The sequence below is a fragment of the Puma concolor genome, chromosome D2, assembly GCF_028749965.1.
Source record: "Puma concolor isolate L17-30 chromosome D2, mPumCon1.1.hap2, whole genome shotgun sequence".
NCBI lineage: Eukaryota > Metazoa > Chordata > Mammalia > Carnivora > Felidae > Puma > Puma concolor.
The window spans coordinates 20,854,787-20,866,375 of record NC_141677.1 but is presented as its reverse complement, the minus strand read 5'-3'; the positions used below and the strand labels follow the sequence as shown (position 1 = coordinate 20,866,375).

At 39.0% G+C, this 11,589-nt stretch overlaps 1 long non-coding RNA gene across 1 annotated transcript; it reads right to left on the bottom strand.

Annotated features, from left to right (window-relative positions):
- Nucleotides 1–8,292: 8,292 nt before the first annotated feature.
- LOC147575936 (uncharacterized) lies at nucleotides 8,293–11,242 on the bottom strand. Its single transcript, XR_015241978.1, has 3 exons — nucleotides 9,453–11,242; nucleotides 9,108–9,217; nucleotides 8,293–8,361 (listed from the first exon to the last, which is right to left on the bottom strand). It is a non-coding gene; the product is annotated as an uncharacterized LOC147575936 (long non-coding RNA).
- Nucleotides 11,243–11,589: the final 347 nt, after the last annotated feature.

Here is an 11,589-nt window from a genome sequence, read left to right as displayed (position 1 = left end):
AGAATATTATGAAAAACTATATGCCAAGACATTGGACACCCTAGAAGAAATGCATAAATATAGAAATATATAACCTGCCAATACTAAAGCAGGGAGAAATAGAAAATTTGAACAGGCTGATTACCAACAAGGAGATTGAATCAGTAATCAAAAACTCCCAACAAACAAAAGTCCGGGGCCAGATGGCTTCACAGGTGAACTCTACCAAACAGTTAAAGAATAGTTAATACCTGTTCTCCTCAAACTATTCTAAAAATAGAAGAAGGAAAACTTCAAAATTCACTCTAGGAGGTATCACCCTAATATCAAAACCAGATAGACACGGGCGCCTGGGTGGCGCAGTCGGTTAAGCATCCGACTTCAGCCAGGTCACGATCTCGCGGTCCGTGAGTTCGAGCCCCGCGTCGGGCTCTGGGCTGATGGCTCGGAGCCTGGAGCCTGTTTCCGATTCTGTGTCTCCCTCTCTCTCTGCCCCTCCCCCGTTCATGCTCTGTCTCTCTCTGTCCCAAAAATACATAAAAAACGTTGAAAAAAAATTAAAAAAAAAAAAAACCAGATAGACACCAAAAACAAAGAGAACTACAAGCCTATATCTCTCATGAACATAGATGCAAAAATCCTCAACAAAATACTAGCAAACCAAATCCAACAATATATTTTTAAAAAATCATTCACCACGACCAAGGGAGATTTATTCCTGGGATCCAAGAATAGTTCAATATTTGCAAATTAACCAATGTGATACATCACATCCATAAAAGAAAGGATAGGGGCACCTGGGTGGCTCAGTCAGTTAAACGTCTGACTTCGGCCCAGGTCATGGTCTCATGGTTTGTGAGTTCAAGCCCCTCATCAGGCTTGGACAGGCAGCCTGGAGCCTGCTTCGGATTCTGTCTCCCTCTCTCTGTGCCCCTCCCTAGCTCATGCTTGCTCTCTCTGTGTGTCAAAAATAAATAAACTTTAAAGAATATTTTTAAAAAAAGAAAGGATAAAAACCATATGATCATTTTAATAGATGCAGAAAAAGCATTTGACAAAGTACAACATCCATTCATGATAAAAGCCTACAACAAAGTAGATTTACAGGGAACATACCTCACCGTCTATCAAAAACCTACAGCAAGCATTATGTTCAATGGGGGTGGGGGGGGGGGAGTGAGAGTTCACCCTTAAGGTCAGGAACAAGATAAGGATGTCTTCTTTATCTTCCACCACTTTTATCGAACATTATACTGGAGGTCCTACCCAAAGCAGTCAAACAATTAATAAAAGCATTCAGTAAGGAAGAAGTAAAATTTTCACATTTGCAGATGACATGATACTATACATAGAAAACCCAAAATACTCCACCAAAAACCTATTGGAATGTATAAGTGAATTTGGTAAAATCACAGGATGCAAAATCAACGTACAGAAATCTGTTGCATTTCCGTACACCGGTAATGAAGCAGCAGAAATATAAATTAAGAAAAAAAATCCCATTTACCATTGCACCAAAAATAATAAGATACCTAGGAATAAACCTAACCAAAGAGGTGAAAGAATAGTACTCTGAAAACTAGAAAACATTGATGTAAGAAATTGAAGATGACACAAAGACATGGAAAGACATTACATGCTCATGGATTGGAAGAACAAATATGGTTAAAATGTCTATACTACCTAATGCTATATACACATTTAATGCAATCCCTATCAAAATACCAACAGCATTTTTGGGGCGCCTGGGTGGCTCAGTCGGTTAAGCATCCAATTTTGGCTCGGGTCATGATCTCACAGTTTATGAGTTTGAGCCCTGCATGGCACTCTGTGCTGACAGCTTGAAGCCTCGAGCCTGCTTCAGATTCTGTGTCTCCCTCTCTCTCTGCCCCTCCCCCTGCTCATGCTCTGTTTCTCTCTCTCTCAAAAATAAACATTAAAAAAAGTTTTAAAAATACCAACAGCATTTTTCACAGAGCTAGAACAAAGAATCCAAAATTTGTATGGAACCACAAAAGACTCCGAATATCCAAAGCAAGCTTGAAAAAGAAAAGAAAAGCTGGAGACCTCACAATTCTAGACTTCAGGTTATATTACAAAGATGTAGTGAACAAAACAGTACGGTACTGGCACAAAAATAGCCATATAGATCAACAGAACTGAATAGAAAACCAGGAAATAAACCCACAACTACATGGTCAAGTAATCTTCAACAAAGTAGAAAAGAATATCCAATGGGAAAAAGGCTGTCTCTTCAACAAATAGTGTTGGGAAAACTGGAAAGTTAGATGAAAAAGAATGAAACTGGACCACTTTCTTACACCATACACTAAAATAAATTCAAAATGGATAAAGACCTAAATGTGAGACCTAAAATCATTTTTAAAAATAGTAAAGAGCACAGTCAGTAATCTCTGACATCAGCAGTAGCAACTTCTTTCTAGACATGTCTCCTGAGGCAAAGAAAACAAAATCAAAACTAAATTATTAGGACTATATAAAAATAAAAATCTTCTACATAGAGAAGGAGACAATCAACAGAACTCAAGGGCAACCTACTGAATGGGAGAAAATATTTGCAAATGACATATCCAATAAAGGGTTAATATCCAAAATATGTAAAGAACTTAAACAACTCAACACCCCAAAACCAAATAATCCCATTGAAATGGGCATAAGCAGACATTTCTTCAAAAAAGACATACAGGGGGCGCCTTGGTAGCTCAGTCGGTTAAGCGTCCGGCTTCAGCTCAGGTCATGATTTCACAGTTCACGAGTTCGAGCCCCACATCAGGCTCTGTGCTGACAGCTCAGAGCCTGGAGCCTGCTTCGAATTCTGTGTCTCCCTCTCTCTCTACTCCTCCCCCACTCATGTTCTATCTCTCTCTCTCCTTCAAAGATAAATAAAAACATTTTTTAAAAAAAGACACACAGATGTCTAACACACACATGAAAAGATGTTTATCATCAGTTACCATCAGGGAAATGCAAATCAAAACTATAATGAGATATCACCTCATATCAGAATGGCTAAAATCAACAGCACAAGAAACAAGTGTTGGGAAGGAGACAGAGAAAAAGGAACCCTCGTATATGTTGGTGGGAATGCAAACTGGTGCAGCCACTGTGGAAAACAGAATGGAAGTGCCTCAGAAAGTTAAAACTAGAACTACTCTGTGATCCAGCAATCGCACTACTGGGAATTTACCCACATAATATAAAAACACTAGGGGCGCCTGGGTGGCGCAGTCGGTTAAGCGTCCGACTTCAACCAGGTCACGATCTCGCGGTCCGTGAGTTCGAGCCCCGCGTCAGGCTCTGGGCTGATGGCTCAGAGCCTGGAGCCTGTTTCCGATTCTGTGTCTCCCTCTCTCTCTGCCCCTCCCCCGTTCATGCTCTGTCTCTCTCTGTCCCAAAAATAAATAAACTTTGAAAAAAGAAAAAAAAAAGAAAAAAAAGAAAAAAAAAAAAGAAAAAAAAAACACTAATTCAAAGTGATACATTCACCCCTATGTTTATAGCAGCCTTATTTATAATAGGCAAGATATGGAAGTAGTCCAAGTATCCATCAATAAATTAATGGATAAAGAAGATGTGGTGTGTGTGTGTGTGTGTGTGTGTGCATAATGGAATATTATTCAGCCATAAAAGAGAATGAAATCTTGCCATTTGCAACAACATGGATGGAGCTAGAGAGTATAATGCTAAGTGAAATAAGTCAAAGACAAATTCCATATGATTTCACACACATGTGTAAGTAAAGAAACAAAACAAACAAGCAAAGGAAAAAAAAGAATGAGAGGAAAAACAAGAAACACACTCTTAACTATAGTGAACAAACTGATGGTTACTAGAGGGGAGGTGGGTGGGAGGATAGGTGAGATAAGTGATGAGGATTAAGGAGTGCACTTGTGATGAGCACCTGGTGATTATAATAAAAATTTTAATGAATGAATGAATAGGTAGGTAGATAGATAGATACATAGATAGATTAAGACTGAGAGGAAAGAGATAAAGCTTCCAATCTTGCTTTGCCACTAACAAGCTGTGTGATGTTGGGTTACTCACTTTTTTTTTCGGAACCTCAGTTTCCTTTTCTGTAAAATGAGGCTGGGGTATATTGCCTTTATTCTCTCTAGCCATGCTAAAATCTTACTTCTTGTATTATATCCCTTTCCTCACATTCCTGATGTTATCTCAGATGAAATAAATATTTTTAAGAAAATCAAGAATGTACCATTAATAGGATTTTATATCAAAAGTTATCTGCAAACAAATGACTTAATTAATTCTGCAACTTATTCATTCTTTCATTCATTCAACAAAATTGGATTTCAACGTTTATTTATTTTGGGACAGAGAGAGACAGAGCATGAACGGGGGAGGGGCAGAGAGAGAGGGAGACACAGAATCTGAAACAGGCTCCAGGCTCTGAGCCATCAGCCCAGAGCTCGACGCGGGGCTCGAACTCACGGAGTGCGAGATCGTAACCTGGCTGAAGTCGGACGCTTAACCGACTGCGCCACCCAGGCGCCCCAACAAAATTGGATTTCAAAGTTGAGTACCTATTATGAACCAGATACTGTGGTATCCTATAAAGTCTTCCCATATAAAGTATAAAAGTCAAAAGGACATTTTACCTACCCTCAAGGATTTTATATTCTGGTGGTGGAGACAGGCACATGATTTTAATAAAAGGTAGAAGTAAATGATAGAGGGAAGCACAGAAAACTTTTGGGAGAGAAATGATATACCCTCTTAAGATGGGGAAGGCTTCCTAGAGGAGGAGACACATGACCTAAAGAATGAGTAGGAGGTTATTATTCTAGGTAGAGAAGAAAGACTGTCAAAGTACAGAAGAGTAGAAGTAGAAAGAATTTTGAGATAGTAGTAGTAGCTAGAATGTAAAGCACAGAGTAAGGAACAATTACATAAGAGGAGTAAGTAGTGGAAATTCTAAGGTACCTTTTAAAGGACCTTCATTTTGTCCCATAGAGCAATGCTTTTCAAAGAAGCCAAGGATCCACATGTACCAGAATTACTTGAGACTTTTGTAAAAACCAAACAAACAAAATCTGAGTTTTGATTTTAAGCTAAATCTGCTGATTCAGAATCCCTTGGGATGAGGCCTGGGGATCTGTATATAAAAGAAATATTCCAGTATTTCAGATGCAACCTAAGGTTTGAGAATCATTTGTATTAGATACTTTTACATCCATTATTTTTACTTAATTTCCACCATGATATTATTAGTAATGGGAATTTGTGTTCCAAGAAAGATGCCATTCCCTAGGATAACTGATGAAAGCAAAATCAATATTATGAGCTGAATAAACATTGGGATCAATGAATAGATGACTATATCAGGAATAGAGAATAAAACTAGGACTTGGGGGCCAGAAGTATGTTCCAAATTGGGGATTTAATTTTTATAACAAGGCAGAATATCAAGATGAATACTGAAGTATAAGATCAGACATAATAAACACTACAGTTTAAAACACTTTCTAAAATCTCAGTTTCTATCCTGTAAAATGGAAATAACATCTTTCAGAGGCACCTGGGTGGTTCAGTCGTTTAAGCCTCTGGCTTCAGCTCAGGTCATGATCTCGCTGTTCATGGGCTCGAGCATCACATAGGGCTTTCTGCTGTCAGTGCAGGGCCCACTTTAGATCCTCTGTCCCCATCTCTCTCTGCCTCCCTCCCCCCACAACAAATAAATATTTAAAAAAAAAATAACATCCCCCATTGGAAGAACAAATGTTAAAATGGCAATACCATCCAAAGCAATCTACATATTCAATGCAATCTCTATCAAAATAACACCAGAAAACACCCCAAATAGCCAAAGCAATCTTGAAAAAGAAAACCAAAGCTGGAGGCATCACAATCCTGTACTTACAAGATGTAATATTGGTACAAAAACAGACACTCAGATCAATGGAACAGAATATAGAACCCAGAAGTGGACCCACAAACATATCGCAACTAATCTTTGACAAAGTAGGAAAGAATATCCAATGGAATAAGGACAGTCTCTTCAGAAAATGATGCTGGGAAAACTGGACAACAGCATGCAGAAAAATGAATCTGGACCACTTTCTTACACCATACACAAAAATAAACACAAAATGGATGAAAGACCTCAATGCGAGACAGGAAGCCATCAAAATTCTCAAGGAGAAAGCAGGCAAAAACCTCTTTGATCTTGGCCGCAGCAACTTCTTACTCAACACGTCTCCAGAGGCAAGGGAAACAAAAGCAAAAATGAACTATTGGGACCTCATGAAAATAAAAAGCTTCTGCATAGTGAAGGAAACAATCAGCAAAACTAAAAGGCAACCGACAGAATGGGAGAAGATATTTGCAAATGACATACCATATAAAGGGTTAGTATCTAAATCTATAAAGAACTTATCAAACTCAACACCCAGAAAGCAAATAATCCACTGAATAAATGGGCAAAAGACATGAAGAGATACTTCTCCAAAGAAGACATCCAGATGAGTAACAGACACATGAAAAAATGCTCAACATCACTCATCATCAGGAAAATACAAATCAAAACCACAATGAGACACCACCTCACACCTGTCAGAATGGCTAACATTAACAACTCAGGCAACAACAGATGTTGGCGAGGATGCGGAGAAAGAGGATCTCTTTTGCACTGCTGGTGGGAATGCGAGCTGGTGCAGCCACTCTGGAAAACAGTATGGAGGTTCCTCAAAAAATTAAAAATAGAACTACCCTACGACCCAGCAATTGCACTACTAGGTATTTATCCAAGGGACACAGGTGTGCTGTTTCGAAGGGGCACATGCACCCCAATGTTTATAGCAGTACTATCAACAATAGCCAAAGTATGGAAAGAGCCCAAATGTCCATCAACTGGTGAATGGTTGAAGATTTGGTTTATATATACAATGGAGTATTACTCAGGGTGAAGAAGAATGCAATCTTGCCATTTGCAACTATGTGGATGGAACTAGAAGGTATTATGCTAAGCAAAATTAGTCAGTCAGAGAAAGACAAATATCATATGACTTCACTCATATAAGGAATTTAAGATACAAAACAGATGAACATAAGGGAAGGGAAGCAAAAATAATATAAAAACAGGGAGGGGGACAAAATGTAAGAGACTCTTAAATATGGAGACAAAGGGTTGCTGGAAGGGTGGTGGGAGGTGGGGGGATGAGCTAAGTGGGAAAGGGGCATTAAGGAACCTATTCTTGAAATCATTGTTGCACTATATGCTAACTAACTTGGATGTAAATTTAAAAATTAATTAATTAAAAAAACAAAGACAGAGCAGTCTGCAGGCTTGGAACATTCCAGCTACCTTACAAAGCAAAACTTCAGTTATACTGTTTAGTTTGCAATCAATTTATTTTTATGATTCCTTTCTAATGATGGCAAGTGATACAGGTTTTCCATGTGGGGTGGTCTTCAAATAAAGTTGTTTTAAGGGGAAAAAACTCTTTCAAAGGACAGTGTGGGGGTCTAAGATGCTACCCAACTTGCATGCTAATAGATTAGCCTGCTACAGTTTAATGGATGCTAGAAGACACAAAATCCCTGGTTCAGAGACAAAGAACAGTATATGACTTATGGCAACAGCAGTAGCCACAGAGCCAGCATATCTGTGCTTAGTCTCCAAGGCCCATTTCCAAAAGGGAGCTGCAAAAAGAGGGTTCTTTACAAAAGGGGAATGCTGAGTTTAAGAAACCTGACAGAAGGGGCACCTGGGTGGCTCAGTTGGTTAAGTGTCCAACTTCAGCTCAGGTCATAATCTCACGGTTCATGGTTCAAGCCCTGCGTTGGGTTCTGTGCTGACGGCTCAGAAGCTGACGGCTTCCGATTCTGTGTCTCTCTCTCTGCCCCTCCCCTCCTCCTGCTCTGTCTCTCTCTCTCAAAAATAAAATAAGAACATTAAAAACATAAAATAAACAAATAAATAAAAGAAACCTGACAGAAGACATTATCTCTATCTCCCAAAACTATTTGCTGTACAAGCATCCTTCAAAAATTAGTCTGAAACAAATGGGAACCAGTGCCTCACTCACAAGATGTGCAGAAATGTAAGAGACTGACAGAGAACTGTCTCATTATGATATATATCTCACAGGCTGATATAATAATTAAATGGAGTAAAATATATAAATTACATAACAAGGTGTTTAGAACACAAAAATAGCTCAATAAAAGTAATTGCTATTATTACTGTTATAGAATTATCATTTTGGGTTTTGTTGCTGTTTAACATTACTCAAAGATTGTTTGTGGTTTACATATTAGCCTGCAACTTACCTTGACCAAGAGAATTGACCCAGAAGCCTGGAGTTGGGTGGGTCCTGAAGGTGGGACTAAATGGCATGACTGGGTAAAGAAAAGTTAAAAGGCAGAGTGGTCATTAGAGATATTGCCCTTGGGAACCTCAGTGGGGACCACATTGTCAGTCCTCTGCAATCTGTGGTAACAGTAAGTGATGAATTGGTAACTGTTGTCAGAGGCTTCAACCTCTGCTATTTTATTTCCTTCTCTACCCAAACAGAATCTGAAATTTCCTTACACAGCAAGCCTGTACCTGTAATGCCTTCCCTTCCCCTCTCTACCATCTGTTTTCTGGAAGGCAGCATATAATGGAAATAACCCAAGAAATCCTGGACTTAAATCCAATATTTGCAACTTACCAAAACTTTTTTTTTAAGTAGAAAACGGAATAAGTAACATTTAAATCTTTTGAATTTCCAGTGCCCAGAATAAGCTTAAGGCAAAGTGATGAGTTTTGACATAGGACTTGAATTTCTTTGCGGTCCAGCCCCTACCCAGGGGATAGTTGACCTAGATCTGCCCTTCAAGATCTAGAATATAGGTTTTACTTCTCCTTTATCTTCCTAGGCTATTTGGAATTTGTAGTCTTTGTTGAGATTCTTCACAGGATTTGATCTTTCACATTGAAATACCTAATGGTGCTTTCAAGTAGCTTAATACTCTGCTAATGGCCAAAACTTTCTATCTACCCTAGAAGCACAAATCCAGCTGCTCGGTTATGGGCTGGCCTATTTATAATTTAAAGACTATCCCAATGTATTATTTGTCACAATGTATTTCAGAACTTATACCTGGACATGTAAGTCATTTCCCAGGAGAAATGTTTCTTTCTTCTTGCTCCTCTTGATTCGTCATGAGATATTTGCTTGCTATCCATTTGCAAACAGTAGGGCCTGTGCCTCTGGAAGAGAATAACATTTAAAATGGCCACTAGGCTTGGAGACAGACAGTCTGGGTTCAGAACCCAGTTTTATTACTTCCTAGTTCTCTGGGAGGCAGCATCTAAGGAGATGAACTTACCTGCATCCAGATGGTTTTGAATCCTAGCTACTCACTAACTAGATGACTTCTGACTGACCACAAACCTTTGTGAGTCTCACTTTTTCCATTTTTAAAATAAGAATGATAATACCTACCTGATGGAGCCTTCTGTGAGTAGTCAGTGAGATACCATGCTTACACAGTGCTCATCACATTATAGCAGCCACCTAACAAGTGTGACATCCACTCCAGCCATTCAAGGTCTCATCATCCTCTGAACTCACAGCATGCGATGGCTCTGGCAGGAATGGAACACTTACATGCCTGTGGGCCCAGCACATAACTGAAGTCAATGAGTATAAGAAAAAGAACACTGCAATTTTCCGGATACAAAGCAATTAAAAGTTGGCCTCAACATTGGGAAGAAAATAGTAAATGCTGAGGACTGTGGCAAACCAGGAAGTGTGTGTTTCATCTAACACACCTACCACTCCAGCCCATAGTTGCCCCATATTAACAGATCTGATTTTTCCTAAAAGAAGTCATATATTTGGATTTTTAGGTAAACGTTCTCAACTTTTAACTGTTGGCTCACTTAAACATACTCGGGGGCACCTGGGTGGCTCAGTCCACTGAGTGTCCATCTTCAGCTCAGGTCATGATCTCATGGTTCTTGAGTTCAAGCCCCACATCAGGCCCTGTGCTGACAGCTCAGAGCCTGGAGCCTGCCTCAGATTCTGTCTGTCTGTCTCTCTCTCTCTCTCTCTCTCTCTCTCTCTCTCTGCCCCTCCATCACTCATTCTCTCTCTCTTTCTCTCCAAAATAAATAAACATTAAAATAATTAAAAAATAAATTTAAAAAGCATACACAAACAACTTGGAACTAAAACAAAAAAAGCTTAGTCCAGACCACCAACTAGGAGACTCTATTTAACCACATTCACTCGATACCATTTAAGCCCAGAGCTTATATTACTCCTTGACTCTTTTTATTTTATTGTGTAATTTTTAGTGCTCAAGTTCTGTCTCCAATTATATTTTGTTAAGCTACTTGAGTAAGATATTTGAGAGCAGGGTTGGTGTCTTGCTCAGGAAATAGCCACAATTGGTAAACTCCCCTTTGGGTTATATGCTTTAATCCCTTGAAATGGCTTGCTTCCCTCCAGAAGAGCTTATTGACTTCTTTGTGCCATGACACAGCTGGCTGCCTCTGGGAGGTTGAAAATAAACAGGTTCAGAAGCTCTAAGGACAGAAAATGGACATTGTAGGTGGAGAAACAGCCCAAAATAAATACAGCTGTTGAGGCAGAAAATTTTATTTACTTTGGCTCTTTTGAGGTCTATACTGGGGGAGGAAGAGTTGCAAATCCTGAGACTTTTCATATACTGATGACAGAGACCCCACTGAGGGACTGATCTCTAGTGCTAGGCACATTTATACTAATCATTCAGTGTATATTTGATGATTAACAGATTGACTAGATCGCTCAAATGATGGAGGACATTTTAACAAAATGAAAATGATGAATTAAAGGTCTCTGCATTGGAGGGCCTATGTTAATGTACATTCTAGTTTGGAATATAACTCACACTGAACATTCTTTAACAGCAAGCTTTTGTTTGCCACATAGACATAAGGGATAAGACATGACACTAGCTTCAAAGGCAGAAAATATGGCCTGTAGTCTTAATTTGCTAACTAGCCATATGACTTTAGCAAATCATCACAATATTCTGGGACCCAGTTTCTTCCACTATAGAGTGAAGGATTCAGAAAGAAGATCTAGAATGGGAGCAGTGGAAAAGTATGGGATGAAGAACCAGAAGGTCCACATTCACATCCTAGCTATGATCATTCATTCCTGTGAAAACTTGGATGGGAAAGAACATAATCCCCAAATCTCTCCCCACCTTTGCAGACAAGACAAATCACAGTCTTCTTCTGGTGTTGTAACCATGAATTAGAGAGTAGAATTTACATAAAAGTGCTTTAAATGGATATACAAGCATAGACATTGGTATCAGACAGAATCGGCTTTGAACTCTGACCCCCCCCCCCACTTCCATGTGCTCATAGAAAGGTGACTTAAGACTTTTTACCTTACTTTCCTAATTCAGAAAATGCACATAATGATATCTACTTCATTGGGTTGCTGTAATAATTAAATTATGTGTAGTAATATATGGAAATCACAAAGCACCATAAATAGTAATTATTATAGCTGGTAAAAGACAAATGGCATTGATATAAGATCTCTATCGCATTATTATATGGTGCTAATTAGCTAAATC